Here is a 16,343-nt window from a genome sequence, read left to right on the forward strand (position 1 = left end):
TCATGCTCGCCCCCCCCAGGTCATGCTCGCCCCCCCCAGGTCATGCTCGCCCCCCCCCCCGGTCATGCTCGCCCCCCCCCCCGGTCATGCTCGCCCCCCCCCCCCGGTCATGCTCGCCCCCCCCCCCGGTCATGCTCGCCCCCCCCCCGGTCATGCTCGCCCCCCCCCCCGGTCATGCTCGCCCCCCCCCCCCCCGGTCATGCTCGCCCCCCCCCCCCCGGTCATGCTCGCCCCCCCCCCGGTCATGCTCGCCCCCCCCCGGTCATGCTCGCCCCCCCCCGGTCATGCTCGCCCCCCCCCGGTCATGCTCGCCCCCCCCCGGTCATGCTCGCCCCCCCCCGGTCATGCTCGCCCCCCCCCGGTCATGCTCGCCCCCCCCCGGTCATGCTCGCCCCCCCCCGGTCATGCTCGCCCCCCCTCTGTCATGCAGACTAGGGTAAAAATTGGCATGGAGAAATAAGCGGTTGAGGGGTAGTTTTTGACTGGACCAGTGAATGGCATGATTTATTGATGAGAATGTTGGTGGATATTTGCTTATGACATGAAAAATCTTCATATCTTATAAAAGTGAACGATGTTAGATCCATGTGATCCCAGAAATCGATTTTGTTATCTTCAATGATGTGCAGGACAGTATCCATTTTGGAAGTGAATGGAAAATTATCGTGGTATGGCTCACCTGTCCTGACTAAGTCTGAGTGTCATCGAACAAGTTGTTCTTAGAATTGTTTAAAAAGAGTAAGCTTGCATTTGGATTGAGTTTCTTGCAAACTTTCTATGAGTTGACACTTTTTCCAGTAAGTTAAGTATGTGATAATATCGTAAATATTACTATTGATAAAGATGTCAGCAAATTTAAGTAGGGGGTGAGTTCATGGCCAGATCAGCCATGATCTTATTGAATGGTGAAAAGTGTGATGAGCCAAGTGACCTACTCCTGTTTCTTAAACACAACTCAGCAATCCCTGTTATCTATCTATTATATCTATATAATTTCTCTATTATTATCTGTGATTAAACTGAGTATGTACTGCATTCAGTCATTAATACAATAAAACATTTTGTACCTTGTTTTTGATGCTCATGATGATATCTAATTTCTGTGAGTCGGGTTGTTTGTACTTGTTGAGGCTATGTACATAGTGCAATTGGAGGCTCAGTTCATTGTCTCATTCAAAAAGTAACACCTGTTAATTGGTTAGGACTGGACAGAAATATCAGTTAAGGTCATGTATAGTGGCCCCTCTGCAGTTTCTTCAAGCTTTAATCCACAGGGATCAGAGGATGGATGTGAGATGAGCATCCTTTTTGTGAAAATAGTGGTTAGTACCCTGTTAGAATGTCTTCTTCCCATATTAAAGGCATATTTTCCCCTGCTGTGCAGTATGGGTAATTGCATGTTGAGTAATTGCATCTTTTATTGTGTTTGACTTGATAGAGGAGGAAATAGTGAAACTTGAGTGAATTTATTTCATGTAGTGCTTGATGTTCCACTGTGAAAAGTATAAGATTTTTAATACAGTAATGTTGAACTTTGTTTTCAGATTGGAGATCCATTGTAGGTATTGGTATCTTTTTAATGAGGTGCATAATCTTGATTATTATATTGACCACATTTAGCTACTTCAAATGGCATTAAAACTTTAATAATCTGAAACTGTTGATGGTGCTGGACTAATTGTCTCTTGGATTCCAAAATTAACAGTGCAACTTTTGGGGGGGGGGGTGGGGGGGGGAGGGGAAGGAAGCAAAATCATGTTGTAATAAAAAATTCAGTGAGCCTGATGATCTTAAAAGGAAACACTGCACTGATCCCTGACTCCAATTCCACAGCGCATCCACAATACAAATAGAATCCAAAACACTGGGCCTCGGTTGCACCCACAGGCTTCACCTTGTCATTGGCTGCACTTTGAACCCCTCCCTGCCTCTAGCTGCCCACTGTTGCACTCTGATACCTTTGGTTGCATTCCAAACTATTAAGTGAGCAAGGTGCTGAACAACTAGGGTTTTCCAACAATCGTATGCTAGATTATTGGACTTTTGTTGAATAATGGAGGGACCAGGGACCCATTTATATTTTTTTATGCTCTCTTGTGGCTTTATAGGTCATGAGGATAATGTTTTGGTTGAAAATGTGCTGTTCTAGCTTGCAGGTATGGTTGATATCTACAACTATATGTGTAACGTAAAACTGAAGGAGAGACTGGAACATTGCAGATGGCCACCGGGAGCTTTTCAACAATCTGCTCACTTACCACCCTCTCCTTCACTCCCAGGTAAAGCTTCAATTCAAAATGAAGGCTTTCAATTTTTCCTCCTGTAATGAGATTTCACATAAGTGGCCTTTTGCTCAACCAACATTTGTTTTTATTATAAAGAAATTTAATCAGTTGAAAACTATTTCTGGAATTCTTTAGTGCAGAAATAGAAGTGGCAATTACTCTGGGGAATTCCTTTTATCTAGAACTGGGTTCCGTGGAAAGGTGTAGGGGTTTGTGGGAGAAATGGCGGAGTAATAACAATATACCTGTTTTTCATGAAATTACTTATTATCTCTGTCTTTAATTCAATTTGTTTTTGGGATGGCAGCAAACCGTGCACTCCACACTAATAAAACAAAATGGCTTCGTTAGGCCTTGCGTCACAAGTGCAGACGTCAGGCCTGCGCATCATTTTCAATGAGAATCCAATTTCTTTTGGCACAAAGCTGGCCATATTAAAGATATTCCACATATGCAATGTTAAGAACCATGGATTGTTGGATTAAAAAAAAAACTAGGAGACATGATAATTCATCTGAAGAAAGTACTGAGATGCCACTTTTTTTAAGTGGAGATTCTTTGATTACGCCGATTTTGGAAAAAAAATAGTGTTGTAAAGAAATGAAGGTATGACAAAAAGTACTTCCTCTGATACAGAGGAAAGTTCGGACAAATTTGCCTGTGTCAACTTTGGCTTTGCAATTAGCACAAAAAAAGTTTTGCATGAAGCCTGCACCAAAAACCAAGTTCTCAGAACGAAACACGAATGGTCATAGGCTTTCAATAGTGGGCAAGTTCACATATTTTGGAAGTTGCCTCCCAGGATCAGGCGATGTGATCATGACATCAACAATGGGATGGCAAAATCCAGCCCTGCTTTTGAAAGACTAAAGTATGAGAGTAAAGAGGAATCGACTTAAAGACCAAGCTGAAGGGCTCTTGTGCTGTGTCATAGCCACCTTGCTCTACTGTATATGGATGATCAACAAACAAAGCAGACAACTTGACCACTTCTACGTGACCTGTCTGAACAAAATACTTCACATTAAGTAGTAAGACTAGATTCCAGACACTGATTCAGTCCCAGACAAGTCTCCACAGATTTTGAACAGTGCTGAATGAATCTGATCAGATGGATAGGACATAAAATTTTAAATTTACACATTCAGCACAGTTACAGGCCCTTTGGGCCCATGAGGCAGTGCTGCCCAATTACACCCAATTGACCTACAAGCCTGGTATGTTTTGAACAGTGGGAGGAAACAAGAACCCCCAGGGAAAACCCATGCAGACATGGGGAGAAGGTACAAACTCCTTATGGACAGTGTGGGATTCAAACTCCGTTCTTGATAGCTGGCGCTGTAACCTAATCATGTTGCCCATGTTAGAAGAATGTTTGGCAATAATGACGAAAAACTGTCTTAGGGTTAACAATCATGTGATGGACAGAAAAAAATAAACGCTCTTGGAACATTGCTGAAGATTTTCAACATTGACACACACTATCGGAAACAAGGTTTGGATCATCCTGTTTTATATGCCTCCATAAAAAGTTGTTTATTCATGAGGAAGAAAGAATTTGGATTACTTTTTGCACCATCCCTCCAGCTTGTGATTTCCCAATCGCATCTATAATAAAACTCCAAACCATCCATGACAGTTCTGTAATCCCAATGATTGTACATCTGGTGTACCAGAAGATGCTTGCTATCTCCCTCTATTTGCCTACCATATTCACACAAAAATGTATGTAACACTAAGAATTTAAGGTGAACTGAAAGTTGTTTGGTTGCTTATACCTGTACACTTCTTATAGTAATAAAAGCAGGACAGGAAACATTACTTGCATCGGATCTGCTAATTTTCAAAACAATACTGTAACTGTGGAGATATTAAGCACATTTTAGATTAATTTAAAAATGTTAAATAACTTGGTCTGTTTCTTGTCAGCTTGCATGTACAAATGCTAAATAACTTGTTTCCTTCCTGTGTGGCAAGTTTATGAAGTATTGCAGTCTCGTAACTGCAATTGAATTTTAAAAACTTATTTTCTGTCTAATTATACTCAGTTTGTTTATTTTTTACTGTTGCCTTCATTAGAATGCAAGAATACAGAAAAGCCATTTAGCCTCTTGGAAGATGTATCAAAAACACTTAAAAAAAAAAAAAAAAAATTGTTTAAAATTACACATTCATCCTTTTATTTGATTTCCATCTTTGTATCCCATTACTCTGAGCAAATTTAAAACACTTTTATAGCAGCCCACGCGCGGAGACACGGACAGGCCTGCAAAATGGCTGATGACCATACGGACCTGGGAGTGACACTGGCCGTCATCCCAGGTGAACTGCACACGGCAGAAAGATGGAGAACTCTGGTGATAACGCCGGCCAATGCAGGGCCCTGACATCAGCGCCAGTGGCCCATATAAGCAGAGCTGCCAGTGCAATAAATCAGTCTTCGACCGACTCCTCGTGGTGACTTCTTCCCACACTTAGTGGTAGCATGCACACTAAAGTGGTGACCCCAACAGGTCCAACCAGCAGTTGGATCTAAAGATAACAGATCAAGTGGAGCCAGTGATCATCCACGCAGTCTCTCTCAGGATCCCACTGTTCTGGGTGGCTCAGCCACAAGTGTGGTTTGAGCAGGCCGAAGCTCTGTTCCAGCTTCACCACATCACTGCCAATTTCACCCGCTACTTCTACGTCATGAGTGCCCTCGATCAGGACACAGCAGCAAGGGTCATAGATTTCCTACCGGAGCCTCCAGAGCAAGGCAAATACGTGGCCCTCAAAGAGCTACTAACTTGCACTTTTGGGCTTTCCTGGCGCAAGTGCGCCTCCTGATTGCTGCATATGGACGGATTGGGGAACAGGGTCCCAACCGCCCTCATGAGAGAGATGCTAGTGTTAAACAAGGGCCACAAGCCTGACCTGCTGTTTGAACAGATCTTTCTGGAGCAGCTGCCCAAGGATATACGACTCTTTCTTATAGACGAGGACTTCAGCAATCCTTGAAGGGTCACGGCCCAGAGAACATGCTCTGGAGAGCGAAGAAGGACACCAGTGGTGTTGTGGATCACATCAACAAGCCCCACAAACAACCCTCGGCGAGATCAAGGCCAGCGGAGAGGCAGGTGACCAACCTGGGACAGCAATGCTACTACCATAACAGTGATGGGGTGCAGAAGCTCGTCAATGCCACCCACCCTGTGGTTTTTGTTTTGGGAAATGCCCTGGCCAACAGCCATTGATGGCGGCAGATGTTGGCCCATGTGATAGCCTCCTTTATGTCTGGGACTCACTGTCGGGCAGACGTTTCTTGGTCAACACGGGTGCTAAGATAAGCCTCCTACCCCCCCCTCAAGGTAGGTCTTGACACCCGCAGTGACAATCAGGGCCCAGCACTGAGGGCAGCTAACAACTCCTACATTCGAACTTTGGGGCCTTCACCATCCCTTTTTGTTTTGGCAACAGTTGGCAACAGCCATTTTACATGAACCTTCACCCCCGCAGCAGTGGCACAACCGCTCCTGGGGACTGACTTCCTTTGGGCCCACTGCTTGGTTGTGGACCCTGAGGGATGGTGCTTGGTGCACACCAGAACTTTCCAGACTCTGCCTCTGGGGGAAGCCAAGCTTAATCCCTGTCCCCCACCCCCCCCCCCCCCCCAAAAAACGTGGATTCTATATCTTTTGGACAATGAGTTTGCCAGCATCCTGGCAGAGTTCCCCTCTATAGCGGTGCCACAGTTCTCTGCAGCCGAGCCAAAACACATGGTAAGGCACCACATACTTGTGGGGGAGGGGGGGGTGCTCCACGGCAGGGCAAGCTGGGGATTGTGCAGCACTTTGACCATCCCTGGGCCTCTCCCCTCCACAAGGTGCCTAAATCAACAGGGGGTCGGAGACCATGTGGTGACTTTTTTTTTTCTTTTTTCTTTCTTTGGCTTGGCTTCGCGGACGAAGATTTATGGAGGGGGTAAAAAAGTCCACGTCAGCTGCAGGCTCGTTTGTGGCTGACAAGTCCGATGCGGGACAGGCAGACACGATTGCAGCGGTTGCAAGGGAAAATTGGTGGGTTGGGTGTTGGGTTTTTCCTCCTTTGTCTTTTGTCAGTGAGGTGGGCTCTGCGGTCTTCTTCAAAGGAGGTTGCTGCCCGCCAAACTGTGAGGCGCCAAGATGCACGGTTTGAGGCGTTATCAGCCCACTGGCGGTGGTCAATGTGGCAGGCACCAAGAGATTTCTTTAGGCAGTCCTTGTACCTTTTCTTTGGTGCTCCTCTGTCACGGTGGCCAGTGGAGAGCTCGACATATAATACGATCTTGGGAAGGCGATGGTCCTCCATTCTGGAGACGTGACCCATCCAGCGCAGCTGGATCTTCAGCAGCGTGGACTCGATGCTGTCGACCTCTGCCATCTCGAGTACTTCGACGTTAGGGGTGTAAGCGCTCCAATGGATGTTGAGGATGGAGCGGAGACAACGCTGGTGGAAGCGTTCTAGGAGCCGTAGGTGGTGCCGGTAGAGGACCCATGATTCGGAGCCGAACAGGAGTGTGGGTATGACAACGGCTCTGTATACGCTTATCTTTGTGAGGTTTTTCAGTTGGTTGTTTTTCCAGACTCTTTTGTGTAGTCTTCCAAAGGCGCTATTTGCCTTGGCGAATCTGTTGTCTATCTCATTGTCGATCCTTGCATCTGATGAAATGGTGCAGCCGAGATAGGTAAACTGGTTGACCGTTTTGAGTTTTGTGTGCCCGATGAAGATGTGGGGGGGCTGGTAGTCATGGTGGGGAGCTGGCTGATGGAGGACCTCAGTTTTCTTCAGGCTGACTTCCAGGCCAAACATTTTGGCAGTTTCCGCAAAGCAGGACGTCAAGCGCTGAAGAGCTGGCTCTGAATGGGCAACTAAAGCGGCATCATCTGCAAAGAGTAGTTCACGGACAAGTTTCTCTTGTGTCTTGGTGTGAGCTTGCAGGCGCCTCAGATTGAAGAGACTGCCATCCGTGCGGTACCGGATGTAAACAGCGTCTTCATTGTTGGGGTCTTTCATGGCTTGGTTCAGCATCATGCTGAAGAAGATTGAAAAGAGGGTTGGTGCGAGAACACAGCCTTGCTTCACGCCATTGTTAATGGAGAAGGGTTCAGAGAGCTCATTGCTGTATCTGACCCGACCTTGTTGGTTTTCGTGCAGTTGGATAATCATGTTGAGGAACTTTGGGGGACATCCGATGCGCTCTAGTATTTGCCAAAGCCCTTTCCTGCTCACGGTGTCGAAGGCTTTGGTGAGGTCAACAAAGGTGATGTAGAGTCCTTTGTTTTGTTCTCTGCACTTTTCTTGGAGCTGTCTGAGGGCAAAGACCATGTCAGTGGTTCCTCTGTTTGCGCGAAAGCCGCACTGTGATTCTGGGAGAATATTCTCGGCGACACTAGGTATTATTCTATTTAGTAGAATCCTAGCGAAGATTTTGCCTGCAATGGAGAGCAACGTGATTCCCCTGTAGTTTGAGCAGTCTGATTTCTCGCCTTTGTTTTTGTACGGGGTGATGATGGTAGCATCACGAAGGTCCTGAGGCAGTTTACCTTGGTCCCAACAAAGCTTGAAAAACTCATGCAGTTTGGCATGCAGAGTTTTGCCGCCAGCCTTCCAGACTTCTGGGGGGGGATTCCATCCATACCTGCTGCTTTGCCACTTTTCAGTTGTTCGATTGCCTTATATGTCTCATCCAGGGTGGGAACCTCATCCAGCTTTAGCCTTAGGGGCTGTTGAGGGAGCTGGAGCAGGGCGGAATCTTGGACTGAGCGGTTGGCACTGAAAAGAGATTGGAAGTGTTCTGACCATCGGTTGAGGATAGAGATCTTGTCTTGTCTTAAAGCCGTCCTGTCCAGAGAAGAAACAAGCCTTCCGTCGCGCATGCAGCCATCTTCAGCGCAAACTCCGGGAGATCCAAAATGAGTGGTGGACTAGCCTCGCCAAACGAACACAGCTCAGCACGGACATTGGCGACTTCAGGGGTTTCTACGAGGCTCTAAAGGCTGTGTACGGCCCCTCACCCCAAGTCCAAAGCCCGCTGCTCAGCTCAGACGGCAAAGTCCTCCTCAGCGACAAGATGTGGTGACTAAAGCCACCTCAATGAGGCCACCATGCCTGACAGATATCCTGTGCCCCACATCCAAGATTTGGCTGCCCCTGCCAAGCTTCTCGGGTGTTCTCCAAGGTGGACCTCCTCCAATGGTACCACCAAATCCCATTTCACCCCAGGATGTCCCCAAGACTGCAATCATAACCCCCTTTGCCTTTTTATTCCTCCGCATACCCTTTGTTCTAAAGAACGTGGCACAAACTTTCCAGTGGCAGATGGATGCAGTGGGCCGGGACCTCCCATTTGTGTTCATCTATTGAGATGATATCCTCATTGCCAGCTGCAGCTGCAAAGACCACACAGCCCACCTGAGACAACAGTGAGTTTGGGGTGACCATCTACCCCGCAAAGTGCCAGTTCGGACTGGACAACATCGATTTCTGGGGCACAGGATAAACAGACATGGGTCTACACCCCTCCTAGAGAAGGTTGAGGCGGTCTGGCTCTTTGCTAAGCCATACACGGTAAAAGGCTTCAGGAATTCACCAGTATGATAAACTTTTATCCCAGGCACGCATCATGCACCCCTTCTTCGTGCTGATGACAGGCAAGGCAAAAGACACCGCTTGGGGCAAGGAGTCCTTGAGTGTTCCAGTATGCCAAAGATCCACTGGCCAATGCCACCCTCCTGGTCCTCCCCAGATCAAAGGCACTTTCCGCCCTAACTGTTGAAGCCTCCAGAACAGTGGTAGGGGGTGTGCTCGAACAACTCAGAAGAGGCATCCCCTGGCCTTTTTCAGCAGTCAACTCCACGCCCCCCAAGAATTTAAATACAGTGCTTTTGACCGGGAGCTGTTAGCACTGTATCTGGCAGTAAGAAATTTCTGTTACTTTTTGAAGGCCAGAAATTCAGGGTATTCACTGACAGCAAGCCACTGACTTTCACCTTCCATAAGTTATCGAACCCATGATCGGCCCGACAGCAGAGACAAGTGTCCGAGTTAGCACAGACATTCAGCATATTGTGGGGGAAAAACAGCGTGGTAGCTGACACTCTGTGATCAAACTGATACACCCTCTATCCCAAGGGGTCAATTTCATGGCTCTCTCCAAAGTGCAGCAGCAGGATCCTGAGATCCCTGCTTATAGGACAGCAGTTTCAGGGTGGAGGATTTCCCGGTTGGCTCAGGTCACACTGCTGTGTGATGTTGCTATTGGCAGCCCCCGCCCCATCATTCCGGCTGCATGGAGGTGCCAGATTTTTGAGGTCATCCACAACCTGGTGCATCTCTGCTATGGTCAAAACGGTGGCCAAAAGGTTTGTCTGGAATGCCCTCTGTAAACAGATCAGTCAGTGGGCCAAGACTTGCACTTCCAAAGTGCAGGTTCAGACGAGAGTGCCCACACAGACTTTTGAGCCGGTGCGGTGCAGGTTCAGCCACATACACTGACTTAGTGGGGCAGTTACTGGTTTCCCATGGGGCAAAATATCTCTTGTCCATAGTTGACTGCTTCATGAGGTGGCCATAGACAGTCCTGCTGGCTGATACCATCTGATTCGGGAACCCAGAGCACCTCACCTCTGATAAGGGGGCACAATTCACCTCTGGCAGCACTGAGTAATTTCCTGGGGACATAGCTCCACCATTCAATGGCATATCACCTGCAGGCCAATGGGTTGGTGGAACGCTTCCACAGGCACCTCAAGGCAGCCTTAATAGCCTGGCTCAAGAGTCCTAACTGGGTGGATGAACTGCCTTGGGTCTGTGGTGCATCTTTAATCATCCCTGATAAATGCCCAGAAGACCCCGCGGCGACACTTGAACGTGGCAAAAGCATGGTCCCATTCAACCACCACCATGGGCCAGCCCAAGCATCGCATCTTGAAGCATCTAAAGACTTGTCAGTACATGCTCGTGAGGAGGGGTGCACACTGAGCACCCTTACAACGACCCTACAAGATCGTCAGAGACTATGGTTCAACCTTTGTGCTCAACATCGGTGGTAAGGAGGAGACTTCTACCGTTGACTCTCTGAAACTGGCATATCTAGACTGTAACGAGCCGGTCTCCACTCCTCCCCTGAGATGCGGGGGAAGGCCACCTAAGGCTAAGGACAAGGGGCCGATTGCTGTTCTGGGTTGAGGGTGGGGGGGGGTGGAGTGTGCAGCGGCCTGTGCATGGAGACATGGACCCATCTGCAAAATGGCCACAGTGCAGACCTGGGTGTGACACAGGCCATTGTCCCAGGTGACCTCTGCATAGCAGGAAGATGGGGAACTCTGGTGGGAACGTTGGCCAATCAGAGATTAGTGCCAAGGACCCCTATAAGTGTGAAGTCCAGAGCAAAAGAAAACACTCCTTTTTCAAGGCTTTGATGTGCGTGTCATTCTTCTCCACGCTTGCATAGCATGTACACTACACTTTATTGATTTTATTTTTCTCGTGTTGAATTCAATTTTTAACAAAAAAACTTTTCCAACTTGACGTTCAATTTAACCCCATCTTTCTGTGTATCTGCAACTGCTGATTTTGGTTGAATGGTTGAGTGCTGCCTTGTGTTGGGCTAATTAATTGCAAATTTGGAAAGGTTGCCAATTTTTTTCCTCTTTTGCATACATCACTACCTTAGGAACAGTTTTGAGTCTTCCACTGAACTAAAGTTTCATAGCTAATTCAATCTCTTTAATTTGTGAATACTTTGATAATAATCTAATGTTGTTCAGAAAACCAAATAATTAAGTAACAAAAGAAAATGTTTGGATGTTGGCATCTTTGTCCTCAATTGATATAATAGTATCTAAATTGGAATCTTCTGTTGATTTTTTTTCTCTCTCCTTTCCCCCCTCCCCTGCCCCCACACATGGTGATGGTATCAGCATAGTTGGTGGTGAGTAATGTGATAGAAAGTGCTGAGATGAGGCCTATTTAGGCGTGGACAATCCCTTCACAATACGAGGAGGGATAAGGAAATCTTTCCATCTTTTGATTCAAGTTCTTACCTCAATTTTGAATGTTAATTATTGACAACTATTGGTATACTACTGTATAGGTATATTTTAAAACTTGTCCTTTCACTTGTATAAAAAAAATTATGTTCAGCACGGTAGAAACAAATTGTGGCCATTTAAACCTGCGCTGCCCAAAGTAACCTACTACCCTGTACTGTTTGAGGGTGGAGGAAACGCACGCAGGCACAGGGAGGACCTACAAACTCCTTATGAACAGTGCCGGATTGTAACCCGCGTCGCGAGTGCTGTAACAGTCTTATTGTGCTAACTGCTACGCTAGTTGTGCTGCCGAATACTTTTGACATTATCATTTTTAATTTATCAATGTTCATGAACTGATAAAGCAGTGCAACTTGCATTTTGGATTAGGTGGAAGAAGTGTTGTCATGGTTTGTTTTTTAGTCAGTTGAAGCTGCATGTCAATAAGCACATGGATTAAGTGGCTTTCATTATTTTTCTCTGTGCAAGTTGTATTAGAAACTAAGTTCATTTAAGCTTCTCATCAACATATTCGAGTGCTTATCCAAAACTGGTCTCTGTTTTAATGTGCACGTAAAATGCAATATTTGTGTGCCTTTAGCAACAGAAAACCTGTATGATTCAACTGACTGTATAAATGCACAACTTTCTGGGTTCCAGCTGAAAGGGTCCAAGTAGTTAAAATCTCCCAAGGAATGGGAAACACTTGGGTCATTTTGCATCTTGTAACTAACATTTTATGTTGATCATCTTTAAATTTAGTCCGAACAGTACTAAAGCCAGGCAATCAGTTCATGGAGAATGTAGATGGAAAGAAAACATTGAGGAAGGGATAACTTTTGAAAAGATGAGTAAATGACAAAATACTGAATTTGGGACTATAACCTACTCCAAATTTCATTATAATCTTGGTAAAAATGGCATGAGAGACTACCTTAACATTTAATGCAACAATCAACCAAGGATGTCTTGAAGTTGCGCATCAAGTCAAAAATATTCCACTTGTTGCAGTTGAGTCCTACGCAAAGGAAGATAGTTGTTGGCCAATTGTCTTATTCCCAGGACATGTGGAGAGTCTTATTTCTGTCAATACCTTGGCCCAATCGCTGCCAGCCGCTGCTTCCTTTGTCATTTTGTTAAAGGTAGAGGGGTTTGAAGATTGCACAACTTTTGTGAAAAAGAGACAGCTTTTGCCTGTGTGCACAGTATTTGAATGTGAGTTGATAAATTATTACAGATAACAATTGTGCAAGGCAATGAGCATCTGCATTTGGAAGTATTTCCACCTACCCTTTGGTATTTAAAATATTGCATCAGAGTCTCTCTCCATCTTGCTGGGGAATCACCATGGACCCCAAATTTGAACTGGGCCAGTGGCATAAATAGTAATTGAAAATCAAAGATCCCTGTAGATATTGAAAGATGGTGGAAATACTCAGGCTGGGTAGCATCTGTGGAAAGAGAACCAATTAATGTTGTAAGTCTGAGATCCTTCAGAACTCTACACAAATGTAAAATGCAGGAGTAGTTTAGAAGCTGGATATTCTATGGAAGTTGAGCTTTTCGCCCACCTGTAATGCCCAAGTCAAGCAAGCAATATAAAACTTGGTTAAGTTCAATTCCTATGTGCAATATTTGTGATTTGTATCCTCCTCTGCCAATTTACTTTGTATAATATATTTTGGAAAAACTCCTAAGTTCGATCGTAAAGACTTTTAAGTGTTTCCCACCAATCCATATCTACAAAAAAACAGTATCAACCTAACTGTTCTCACTTGAAAACCTTTTTTTTAATCTATCTCTGAATAAAGAAGTTTCCCCTCCTGTTACTCCTAAACCTTTTGCCTGTCAACTCTCAACCCATGACCTCTTGTATCCATCTCTCCTACTCTGAATGGGAAAAGCCAATGACTGTTCATTAGAAATGCAGGTAGCTGGATGGGCAGAGAAAGGAGAAAACAAACAGGTGCAATTGATCATTTGGAGTGCAAATGCAGGATTAGATTGTTTGGACCAAATAATTATTTTTCCATATTGCAAACCTCATGTAGTTCTGTGGAATAAGAGTTGTGCACAAGGGTGGAATTGGCTAATGTTCTTGACAAAAGAATGTTACTTCACAAATTGGAAGTCAGCTGGTCTTGCAGTGTCCATAGGAGGTAAAGACGTATTACTGACATTTCAGACCTGAATCCTTTTTCAAGCTATAAGCAAAAAAAAAACAGACAGGTATCTTAGAGTAGATATGCACTACAACACAGGGTTACTTAAACAAAAGTAGTTTTTAATTATAATTGAACAAGAAAACAGAATTAAAATTAAACTTCTTCTTTGGCTTGGCTTCGCGGACGAAGATTTATGGAGAGGGTAAAAAGTCCACGTCAGCTGCAGGCTCGTTTGTGGCTGACAAGTCCGATGCGGGACAGGCAGACACGATTGCAGCGGTTGCAGGGGAAAATTGGTTGGTTGGGGTTGGGTGTTGGGTTTTTCCTCCTTTGCCTTTTGTCAGTGAGGTGGGCTCTGCGGTCTTTTTCAAAGGAGGTTGCTGCCCGCCAAACTGTGAGGCGCCAAGATGCACGGTTTGAGGCGTTATCAGCCCACTGGCGGTGGTCAATGTGGCAGGCACCAAGAGATTTCTTTAGGCAGTCCTTGTACCTTTTCTTTGGTGCACCTCTGTCACGGTGGCCAGTGGAGAGCTCGCCATATAACACGATCTTGGGAAGGCGATGGTCCTCCATTCTGGAGACGTGACCCATCCAGCGCAGCTGGATCTTCAGCAGCGTGGACTCAATGCTGTCGACCTCTGCCATCTCGAGTACTTCGACGTTAGGGATGTAAGCGCTCCAATGGATGTTGAGGATGGAGCGGAGACAACGCTGGTGGAAGCGTTCTAGGAGCCGTAGGTGGTGCCGGTAGAGGACCCATGATTCGGAGCCGAACAGGAGTGTGGGTATGACAACGGCTCTGTATACGCTTATCTTTGTGAGGTTTTTCAGTTGGTTGTTTTTCCAGACTCTTTTGTGTAGTCTTCCAAAGGCGCTATTTGCCTTGGAGAGTCTGTTGTCTATCTCATTGTCGATCCTTGCATCTGATGAAATGGTGCAGCCGAGATAGGTAAACTGGTTGACCGTTTTGAGTTTTGTGTGCCCGATGGAGATGTGGGGGGGCTGGTAATCATGGTGGGGAGCTGGCTGATGGAGGACCTCAGTTTTCTTCAGGCTGACTTCCAGGCCAAACATTTTGGCAGTTTCCGCAAAGCAGGACGTCAAGCGCTGAAGAGCTGGCTCTGAATGGGCAACTAAAGCGGCATCGTCTGCAAAGAGTAGTTCACGGACAAGTTTCTCTTGTGTCTTGGTGTGAGCTTGCAGGCGCCTCAGATTGAAGAGACTGCCATCCGTGCGGTACCGGATGTAAACAGCGTCTTCATTGTTGGGGTCTTTCATGGCTTGGTTCAGCATCATGCTGAAGAAGATTGAAAAGAGGGTTGGTGCGAGAACACAGCCTTGCTTCACGCCATTGTTAATGGAGAAGGGTTCAGAGAGCTCATTGCTGTATCTGACCCGACCTTGTTGGTTTTCGTGCAGTTGGATAATCATGTTGAGGAACTTTGGGGGACATCTGATACGCTCTAGTATTTGCCAAAGCCCTTTCCTGCTCACGGTGTCGAAGGCTTTGGTGAGGTCAACAAAGGTGATGTAGAGTCCTTTGTTTTGTTCTCTGCACTTTTCTTGGAGCTGTCCAAGAAAATTAAACTAACTTATTACTTAACCTACCTAACTACTTAATCCCCCCTCTAATACTAAATGCAGGTGTGTGTAATGCATATTTAAGATTAGAAAAGTTCTTAGGTTCACAGTCCAATCTCACTGATTGCAGGCAATTCTTGTACTGTGCACAGAAGTTAGCATTAACAAAGTTCACCAGTCTTTGGTGCTTAATGGACAAATGGTTACCACTCAGGAGGGTTCTTGTTGGCTTTCAGAGAGAGATTCCTTTCCCAGGACATCCGCAACTGATTCCTTCTCAATAAGTCATGCTGATGAAACTTGAACCCTTTAGGGTTCTTCAGATGATCCTCTTTCTTTCAGGTCACCTTTCAGATTGCCAATCTCCTCCTTTGACCAGACAGCCTTCCAAAGTTTGGCAGCTTGTCCTTCTGGAACTGATTTCTTTCTCCTCTCTCTGTTTCACTCCCTCCCTCTCTGAGAGCAAAACTGTTCTCCTCTGCCTGCAAAGATCACAGGCAAGCTGCTATCGATACTTTGTTGACTCCTGCAAAAAGCATTCTGCAAAAGTCCTGCAAATATTCTGTGTTTTTAAAATGTGTGTGTGCAAGCTGCTCTAACAATTCTTCCCAAACCACCTCAAAATACTCTCACTTTAGAGATTAAAAGGGAAGAATGGGAGGGAGAGGATTCCAGACCTAACAGTGGAAAGGTCAACAGTGATGTTGCTTGGATATAAGAGGAAAGGTGAGAATTGATTTTGGCTCTGGGAAAGTAGACAGGAAAAAGTGGGGGGGGGGGGGATGGGGGAACAGAACTAGAGAAAAGAAGACAGGGGCATTTACATGGAAACTGGAGAAGTCTATGCATGAGATCATGGACAAGCATGTCAGTAAGGGAATGGGGTCAGGGAATTGAAATGGGTGGCCACTGGGAGATCCATGCTAGGGCTTGAGAGCAGCAGGTAGTGCAGATAGGAACAGTAAGAGAGAGTGTCTCAGAATTTCCTGTCCAGACTGAGACCACCAGCGTATTGGAGGAACAACATCTCATCAGTCTGGGCACCCTCCAACCAGATTTAACATAGACTTCTCTGGTTTCTGTTTAACCCAAGCACCCCCCCCCCCCCCCCACCATCTTCCCCCAGCTCGTGCTCTTGTTTTTCCCTTTCCGTCTGTCTCCTTTCTGAGTCAAAGTGATTCTCCCCTTTCCTCTTGTCATACACCTTTTGTCTGTTGGGTCTGGAGTTCTCACCTTTAATCTCTAGACTTTAATTAAGA

The 16,343-nt window shown here is 46.0% G+C and overlaps 1 protein-coding gene across 3 annotated transcripts in view; it reads left to right on the forward strand.

The window, feature by feature from the left end:
- Nucleotides 1-16,343, forward strand: part of mtmr12 (myotubularin related protein 12) — an 80,776-nt gene that overhangs the window by 640 nt on the left and 63,793 nt on the right. The window lies entirely within an intron of this gene.

Source organism: Narcine bancroftii, chromosome 3 (genome assembly GCF_036971445.1).
Source record: "Narcine bancroftii isolate sNarBan1 chromosome 3, sNarBan1.hap1, whole genome shotgun sequence".
In the NCBI taxonomy this organism is placed as follows: domain Eukaryota; kingdom Metazoa; phylum Chordata; class Chondrichthyes; order Torpediniformes; family Narcinidae; genus Narcine; species Narcine bancroftii.